General features: G+C 46.5%; 1 protein-coding gene across 1 annotated transcript in view; it reads right to left on the bottom strand.

Moving 5' to 3' along the window:
* LOC135111078 (uncharacterized) overlaps positions 1–8,010 on the bottom strand; it is a 44,299-nt gene extending 36,289 nt beyond the window's left edge. Inside the window, exon 1 of the mRNA XM_064024009.1 lies at positions 6,861–8,010. The gene's annotated coding sequence lies outside the window, so the exon portion shown is untranslated. The remainder of the gene's footprint in view (positions 1–6,860) is intronic.
* Positions 8,011–9,453: the final 1,443 nt, after the last annotated feature.

The raw sequence follows: 9,453 nt of genomic DNA, 5'->3' as shown, positions 1-9,453 counted from the left end.
CGGGCGTGGAGAGGGAGCGTATGGCTGGAGTAAGATGCTCTTGATTATGATTTAAAGGTCCTCCCTCTCTCTCTCTCTCTCTCTCTCTCTCTCTCTCTCTCTCTCTCTCTCTCTCTCTCTCTCTCTCTCTCTCTCTCTCTCTCTCATGCCCTCCCTTCTTGTTGGTGAAGGGAGAGAAAGATGGAATGGCGGGAGGGAGGAGGGAGTGGCCTGCCGTGATGCTGCTCATGTTTCTGTTACGTGTCCGTCTCTGCGGTCGCTTACGTGAGGTTAATGTGACGTAAAGCTGTGGAAAGTTTTGATTTAAGAACTCCAGTATTAAAAATGTGTTAAGGAAGGGTTATGTAGTTTTGTGGGTGATTTTTAGAAGGGTGTCTCGAGGGAAGGCAGTGACTGGTGGTCCGCTGGTCCCTGCTAATGTGAATCTGAGATGACGTAGAGATGAGATTTTTATATAAAGGTTTTTGTATATATTTAGAGAGATGGTAAGAGTACTGATGGATTGCTGTGATTGATGATTCGTGAGTAGCTGTGAGTGTGAATAACAACTTCAAATAAACTGCGGTAGATAAGTTTTAACTCGGAGTTTTCAGCCCTAGTCGATGATGCGCTGAGGCGAGAGCTGCGTACAAATATTTGATGACTTTAAAAGAGAGATGAAGAAAAATGGCTACAGAGGAATGGAACAAACTGAGTAAGAACGTGATAAATGCACAGACATTAGATAGTTTCAGGAGGTTAGATAAATTCAAGGTTGATGAAAGAAGTTAAGGTTTAATAACTTAGAAACTGCCTCGTGTAGATCAACTGTCTTTTTTCAGCTCCTTATATTCTCATATTCTTCGTCTTTTGACTGCTAATGACATAATTTTATTTTCAGCACCTGTAGGCAATTTTACTCATCAAAAAATTAACTACAAACACTAAAACCTTTTACTAGATACTCAATGACACCTCCTGCTGTGAGTGTTGTCTTTAAAAATCATTATTTAAACTTACGTTAGACTACCACGCTGAGAAAAAGCTGTAGCAATCAAAGGGTTAGAAACTACAAACACTAAAAATTTCAGTTAAATACACAATGACACCTCCTGCATGTCTTACAAAAAATCATTATCTAAACTTAAGTCAGACTATCAAGCTGAGCAGAAAGCTGTAGCAATCAGTTTTTAAAGACTACGTTGATGGATAGCGGTGACGTGTGAGCGAGCGGCGGGCTTAAGCTAGGTAGAGGTGAGTGGCCAGCGAGCGGTGGCTGCAGGTGTTGAGCGGTCACGTATGTTTGAGCGGCGGTCTCGTTTATCGGCGGTATATACATAGGTGAGCTCGTGCTGTTTTTATTTTACAGCCATCACATACACTAAAGAAGGGAGGAAGGAAGGACAAACTAAACACACACACACACACACACACACACACACACACACACACACACACACACACACACACACACACACACACACACACACAGTCAAACAAACCCGCATGGATAGGGAAGAGCGAGAGACGTAGAAAGAGAGAAAGAGGGAGAGAAGAAAGAATATAAAAATCCCTCATAATATTCTTTCCTTTTCTGGCCAATTAGCGAGGGATTGTATATCACTCGAGTTCCCTGACCACCACCATCGTGTAGGCGGCGGGAAAGAAGGAGGACGGAGGCGAGGAGGTAGAGGAGGCGGCGGTACTGTGCGGTGTGCTGGCGGGGCAGGATAGCGAAGGATTCAGGTGGTTTTAGATTGGGTTGAGGCAGTTTAGTCAAGCAAGTGGGCGGCAGGGGGCACTTTGCTATAGAAGGAGGAGCAGGAATGGGTGAGGTACTGAAGGAGTTAGAGGGAGTTAGAGGGAGAGAGGAATGGTTGCAGTGTGAGAGTAGTGTGCTGTTGGTGCGGTAGTGGTGTATGGCGACTGAGGTAAGGGTGATGATGATGCTGTATTACATAATGCGATAGAAAAATAAATGAATAAAATAGACGTAAAAATGTAACTGCAGAGGCTATGGTTCTTTTTCTTTCTTCTTTGTCAGAGTGAAAAGGAGTAATCAAGGGCTAAAATAAGATGAAAAATAAAATAAAAGTTTGCTTGGTTGGCGCTCCGGGAGACAGAAAAGATGGCGATTCGATTAACCCAATTAGTTCCTGAGGTACCTTTATGCTCCTCTCTTCAGGCACTTCGTCACTAGGAGGTGGAAACGGATGCAGGCGAGGAGTTTAAGTCACAGAGAGATGGAAAAAAGTTTGCCGGTGTAAGGTTATGAAAACGTCGCGGCACATGAAGACGAGCCACGCAAACTGCACTTGGGGTGAAGTTAGGTTAGGTTAGGTAAGCCAGTGTAGTGAGGAGTGTGGTGCAAAGCGTGATTTGTACAATGTGGTGACAACTTGCGGTGATGTTCCTCTCGGCGACCAGCTCCTCTCCACTATTCCACTCACTCCCGCTGGTTATCTCACTCCACCATTCCCAGTTACTCCATTTCTTGACACTTCTCTATTACTTTTAACACAGCTCTTCCCCATTACACTTCCTTTCCGCTCCTTACACCACTCCCATTATTATATTCTCTCTACTCATTCAATTTATCAACACTTCCCTATTACTGTACCCTTCCTAGTTACTCTATTTATCGGTACTTCCCTATTGCTCCCCTCCCAGTTCTTCCCATTTACACTTCACGCTTTCCATCACCCCTATCACTTCTACTTGTCACTCCACCCAGCCTTCCCCAATGTTTCCCTCACTGACACCCCATCTTACCCTCTTGTGGGGCGCCTTACGTCAGCTTTGTGATTCACCCTCTTCGCTCTCCTCGCCCTCCTCTCCCTCTCTCCCTTTCTCTCTCCCTCCCGCCTGTGCTGACTCACGCACTCACTCACGGCTGACAGGTGACTCACAGATCAATGCTTCACTATTGTTTCATTCCTTATTTCAGTTCAAGAAAAATCGTTGTTAGTCGTTCTTGTTGTCGTTTTCTCTGTTTGTTTGTCTGTGTTTGTTTCTCTCTCTCTTTGCTAGACATTGTATGTATTCATTTTTTTATTTATTATTATTATTACTTTCGTTGACTTTTATCGTGTCATTGTTCGCTGAAATGTATCCGATGTATGTGTTTTTCTTTTTATTTTATTCGTACTTCGTTGCTTTTTTTCATATTTGTTTTGTTTTTCCTTTATGTTTCCGTTTATTTTTTTTCTTTCATCAGTTGATCACCTGCTGATTCTCTTATCTATTTCTTCCCTCCCCTTTATCTCCTCCTAGATAAGTACAGTACATGATTCACTATGCTTCATTTTTTTTTTTTTTCTGTTAATTCGCCACAGCGTTGTTCAAATATTCTGCTTTCATTCCTTGCATTTTTTTTTCTTTTCTTCCAGTACGAAAGTTATAATAAGTATCTTTTAAACTAAACCACCACTCGTTCCTTTCTTCCTTCCGCCCTTCTTTCCTTCTTGCCTTCCTTTTTTCCCTCCCGTCTCGGAAATTCATTGCGGAAACTTTAGCCCTTTCATTGCTCAACAAATTTTCCCATAATCACTTACAACTTTTTTTTACTTACTTTTTTTTGTGGGTTATGATCCCTTCAAATAGTTCTGTAGTTTATAGAAGACAAAATTAACCGCCTATTCTCTCTCTTTTTGATTTTATGTCCATACAAGGAATTTTATCTTTCCATAGTGTCTCTGAATGTTTACAAAAGACGACCCAGAAAGTGAAAAAAGTAAAAGAATTTCGTAATGCGTCTGATAAAGGACGGTGGTACATTGTTATTTTTATTTTTAAACTTCGACTACATTTATCGAGGCCACCACCACCCAGCCGCCGCGCCTCATCCAGCCCACTCCCCACCAAGCCCCGTCCCGCTCCCGCCCTGCCCAGTCCCGTCCCTTCCCGTCCCGCTACTGACACGAAAACGACCTCAACGTGACCCCGACTTTTTCTCTTCTTTTTTTCTTTTCCTTTTTTTTTTATTTTGTTTATTTTTAAATCATTTCAGAGCCTGCTGTCGGTATTTTTTTTTTTCCTTCTTCCTGAGGTGTAGATAGTAAGAGGAAAAGCTGTATGTGGATTATAGAGAGTAATAGTAGATGCCTCGGTGAACAACTACGGTGTTTGAAATTGTCGTGTGAAATTGGTATCTATCATTAATTATAAGAGAGGAAAAAAATGTCTATTAGCTTTACGTTCAGTTTAGCGGTGTATATATTATATTTCCTGTGGTCTGAATAGATGCCGTGTATAAAGAAAATGAATAAATAAGTAAGATTGTGTTCATACATCATGGAACACATCTCGCGCACTGCCAACTAAACAAAGGAAGAACACCACCACAACAGAATAGCGAACAACGAAAAATGATGCAAACTTTTAACACGGCTGAATATTAAACAATGTTCAGGTGGGCGAACCGTGGCGGCGAGGGTGTAGCAACAGGTGACGCCCGTAATCAGCCCGCTTCCAGGTGAGTGTCGGTGGGCCAGGTGTGTCGGGCCATCGTAAGGTGCCTAGCGCGCGGGGACTGACTAGATGAACTCCTGGTCGTGTCCGGGATCCATACGACAAACAGTCTATCTCATGAATCCTGGGTCGTGTCAGGTCAAGCGGATGAAGAAAGTCACGGAATATTTTCGTAGATTAGTAAACAGGTGTGGGATTGTGGCGGCAGGTAAGCGTGACTATTTCAGCGGTACAGCAGGTGTAGGGTTAGTTACAGGTACATACAGATTTGCGTAACTCAGCGGAGACGTCTGTGGCTCACTGTGCGCCTTTGCGTCACTGGTTCGAATTTCAGGGCGAAGGAAGGTGAGGCTGGTGGTGTGCGTGTCAAGGCCGCGTGGTTGAAGTGTTGGCTTCGATTCTCGCTCGAAAATAACGTTAAGACATCACTCGCACGTGTTATCGGTTTTGTATGTGTTTATGAGAGGCTTCGGTGCTTGTTGAGTGTTCAGCGGTGTGTTGGTGTGTGGGGCTTGTGACTGACGGCTGGCTGGACGGGGGCGGGTGTACAGGTGGAGGCTTGGGGCGTGGCTGGATAGGGTTATGTAGGTGCAGCTGATAATAAAGAATAACAAACTCCGAATTTTTGTCGAATAAGCGTGCGTTGGCCTGAATAACAAGCGTGCACACCTGGGCCCTGCAGGTGTACCGTCCATGCGGGTGATGACTAAAGTTTGAAATGCGCTTCATAACTTTATTCTTCGGCCCTCCCGTGACATTTACTTTCCCTCAACTTGTATCATTGTCTGTAATTACGTTTATATAGTATGATTCCTCTGTAAAGTTATATAATTAATTTTTCACTCCTAGATTGGTCTGCTGGGCTTATGTTCAACCAACACATGAACATTTCTGTGCACTTATTTTGTTATTATTCAGAGCATGATTTCTTCTTCCTGGAGGCGACACCTGCTCTCGCACCAACACTTGTTCCATCCCACCTGAACCAACACTATTCTTTACTTTGTATTTTCTGTATACAAAAAGGAAAATGAAGAGCGTTCCTGGCACACACCACCCTGATTCATACACATACACACACACACACACACACTGACTAGAATAGTGACGTGGAGACGAAACAGTGCATTCATATATGAAAATATCCAAAATAATTTTCTCTCATCTCTCTCTCTGTGTGTGTGTGTGTGTGTGTGTGTGTGTCTGTGTGTGTATGTGTCTCATGTGCGAGAGCCGGGCGATGCTTGCTGTGAGCTGTGGTAGACTGTACCTTGCGACCTGGCTCACGAAGGTGAGATAATTTACCTTGCAGTGAGGAACGATCCTACTTACTGCACGATTAAAACTTGCGTGCGTGCGTGTGTGTGTGTATGTGTGTGTGTGTGTGTGTGTGTGGTGTGTGTGTGTGTGTGTGTGTGTGTGTGTTTGTGTGTGTGTGTGTGTGTGTGTGTGTGTGTGTGTGTGTGTGTGTGTGTGTGTGTGTGTGTGTGTGTGGTTTTTATGTGTATGTTTAATGCTTTAGTTTTCAGATAATCCACCAAGTACTCTTACGTATTCACCCACCCGAGACTTACTTTGGAGGGGCGGCTGAAGGGGGAGAATTAAACCTCCAGCATAAATTAATAAACATACGATACATAACATATAAATGTGAACCTCCACAAGAACACAGAATAACTTTTTGCAGGTTGTTGCTTCAAGAGACACGAAACAAGAGTCTAAGGAGGATGACCGTAGATTTACATTATTTTCCTTCATTTCTTTACACAAGTAAGTATATGGCTGAAGAGAGAGAGAGAGAGAGAGAGAGAGAGAGAGAGAGAGAGAGAGAGAGAGAGAGAGAGAGAGAGAGAGAGAGAGAGAGTATTGGCTGGCAGCCGACTCCAATCTACCAAACGTACGACGATTCCTCGGTTCTGAGGAAATAAAGTTTTTACTGCTGCATCCTGTGCTTGCCGCTGCCACCACTGCCTGCTGCCCTTCCTGACATGCATCCCGGTGCCGAGTGCCGCTGCCACCACCGCCCGCCGCTGTCCTAGCCGCCCTTCGTTTGTTCCTCCGATGATCCACAGCCACCATATTTTCCCCCTCATCTCCATACATCGCCCTACGGTATCCTGTATCGCTGCTTTACGGGAACGACAACCTTATTATTCTCGTCGTGCAGTTGACAGCTCATCAGAACTACGGGATTAGAATGCCATAACAAGACCAGCGCAAAATAAACAGCCAACGTATGGGAGGGAACTGGTGCCACCATAGATCCAGCTATGGGCCTTCCCGCGCCAAGGGCCACGGCATGCCATGCAACACTCATAAATTAACACTCATACAACACTCATTCAAGGAGTAACAGTGTCTGCCGATGACGGCAAGGCTGTGATACAGGACGGAAGGGTCATGGTACTCACGTTTCGAGGAACATGTGTGGCCGCGGGCGGGCAGGAGAGGGCGTATGGCCCACAGCGATAAAGTCTCTACTGCTACTGACTGCTGGGAAAGTTGGTCGCGGCGATGAGTGGCACCATTCTAGCGGCGGCGGCTAGTGGACCTCGCACGAGTGGCTGGATCGATGGATGGCCTCAGTGTGTGTGGCCACGGGAGCTGACTTGATCCGGTGGAGCCACGCACCTCCGCCGCCACTCACTGCACACAACAACTGACTCCTCACTCGCATCCACTCACGCTACAAAATTCAATTTCACGCAAGTGGCCGCCGCGCGCGTTCTTCAGTCATCGAAGACTGGCGCGTGCGCGATGGCGCCGGGCGAACAACCAATCAAAGCGTCTCTTTCCTGCAGGTCGAGCCCACCCGCGTTTTTTACCGGTTTAAATCTCACTGAGGATTGGCTGGCGCGGCGAGTGGGTGGAGCCATTGGCACCCCCTTCCAGAGGCACCCACTGAACGGGTTAACTTTAAAACGAAACACGCTTTAAAATGGAGGCTGTGATTTAGAGAGTCGCGGGCGGTGGCCGGGGTAGCGGGGAGGGGGCGTGTTGGGAGGACCGCCCACCCTTCTGCAGGTGGCGGGGGTAGTGGCTCGGGGCCGCCCCGCCCCGCCCCCGTCTGACCCGAGTGGAGGACAGCAAGACACACCTGGCCGGCGACCATCACCGGGTTTACATATTCCAACTGAGCATCGGCCCCGTAACGACCCGCATCAAGAGTCTCGAGCCACGCCAAGTGGAAAGTCAGCATGATGGGGCTCGCGAGGCGCTTCACATCGCCATTTCTGGACGCGGCCACGCGTGATGGATGCTGAGCACACCTCGTCATCAGTATTACAATGAGGCTGGTTTACATTCGATTAATGCTGGATTTGTTGATCAGAGGGGACGCCCACTGGAACGCCATGTTTATACCACTGCCCCCCCTGTAAACCATCTTCGGGGACAACGACACGCCTATTGATAATAAATTCTCAGGAGGTTGCCCGCCACCACCACCACCACCTCAGTTATGCTAATCCTCGAGTGAACAAAGGCTTACTGCTGCCCTTCCATCTCACCTGCCAAAACCAGCCATGTACGTACCTGGAATTATGCATGACGCTTAACCTGTGGGCACACTACCGTCACCGCGGCCACTGAACATGATAACAATGATAATAATAATGACAGTTTCTGAGGTTGTTTGAAAGTCAGATTGCAAGAACTTACTTCAACACTTCCCTGATATTTGTTCTGTTCTCCTCCTCTTCCTCCTCTCTCCTCCTTCTCCTCCTCCTCTTCCTCCTCCTCATCCTCCTCCTCCTCCTCCTCCTCCTCCTCCTCCTCCTCCTCCTCCTCCTCCCTCATCCTCTTTCCTCTCCTCCTTCTCCTCCTCCTCCTCTTCCTCCTCCTCCTCCTCCTCTCCTCCTCCTCCTCCTCCTCCTCCTCCCTCCTCCTCCTCCTCCTCCTCTTTTTTTTTATCATTCCTCCTACTCCCTCCATTTCTACTCCACTTTTGTCCTCTCTCTTCTTCCTCTCCTCCTCTTCTTTCCCCTCCTCCACATCCTCCTCCTCCTCCTCCACCACCTCCTCCTCCTCCTCCTCCTCCTCCTCCTCCTCCTCCTCCTCCTCCTCCTCCTCCTCGTCCTCCTCCTCCTCCTCCCCGCCCAACCTTTCCAAATTAACCTTTCTAGGATGAGCGGTCAAGTATTAATTTCGGCGACAAAAGTTTTGGAAAATATAATTGTGCGAAGTGAATTAGTGGAGTCGTAACACCTGAAAGTTACCTGATAAAGGGTTTCTCTTTCTCTCTCTCTCTCTCTCTCTCTCACTCTCTCTCTCTCTCTCTCTCTCTCTCTCTCTCTCTCTCTCTCTCTCTCTCAGTAAATACGTACATTCACTTTTTCGTCTAGTACACACCCTCATCACACACACACACACCACACACACACACACACACACACACACACACCACACACACACACACACACACACACACACACACACACACACACACATCACCGGAATAACCCAGACCCACTCACCATGACAAAGCACCGCCCGCATCTGTAGAGTTCACGTCAAAAAGATCAAGTTTTCTGTTTTGTTTTTTTTTTCCGAGAAGTGGAATGGTGAAGATAGGGGACTTGAAGGGCGGGGTGGTTGTTGACTGGCTAGAGAGAGAGAGAGGGGGGAGAAGGAGGGGGGGATGATTTCGATGGGAAGCAGGAAGTTGTGGGAGTGAAAGAGGTGGAGGGCGAACGTGAGAAAGTGTCAAGAGGTGATAATTACTGAGGTATTAGTGACAACACTCTCCCCGACCCTCATAAACCAAGGGGAGGTGATTGGAAAGTAACGAGACTGGAATAGTGAGTCTGAAGCACGGGAAGCGTGAGATAATGGAGGAAACGGAACATTTTCACGTATTGTATGCAGAGGAGAGGACAGAATTCTGATACCTTTCATACCAAAGATTTCGTGGTGTTATGTAATGCATAGTGTGATTTATATTATTAACGTGTAGTATTTACGTATATAGATATGTAATAAACGAGAAAGGATAATTATTCAGTC

This window comes from Scylla paramamosain, chromosome 21, assembly GCF_035594125.1.
Source record: "Scylla paramamosain isolate STU-SP2022 chromosome 21, ASM3559412v1, whole genome shotgun sequence".
NCBI classification, from domain to species: domain Eukaryota; kingdom Metazoa; phylum Arthropoda; class Malacostraca; order Decapoda; family Portunidae; genus Scylla; species Scylla paramamosain.
Note: the sequence above shows the minus strand (reverse complement) of the source record. Positions and strands in the feature narration are given on the sequence as shown.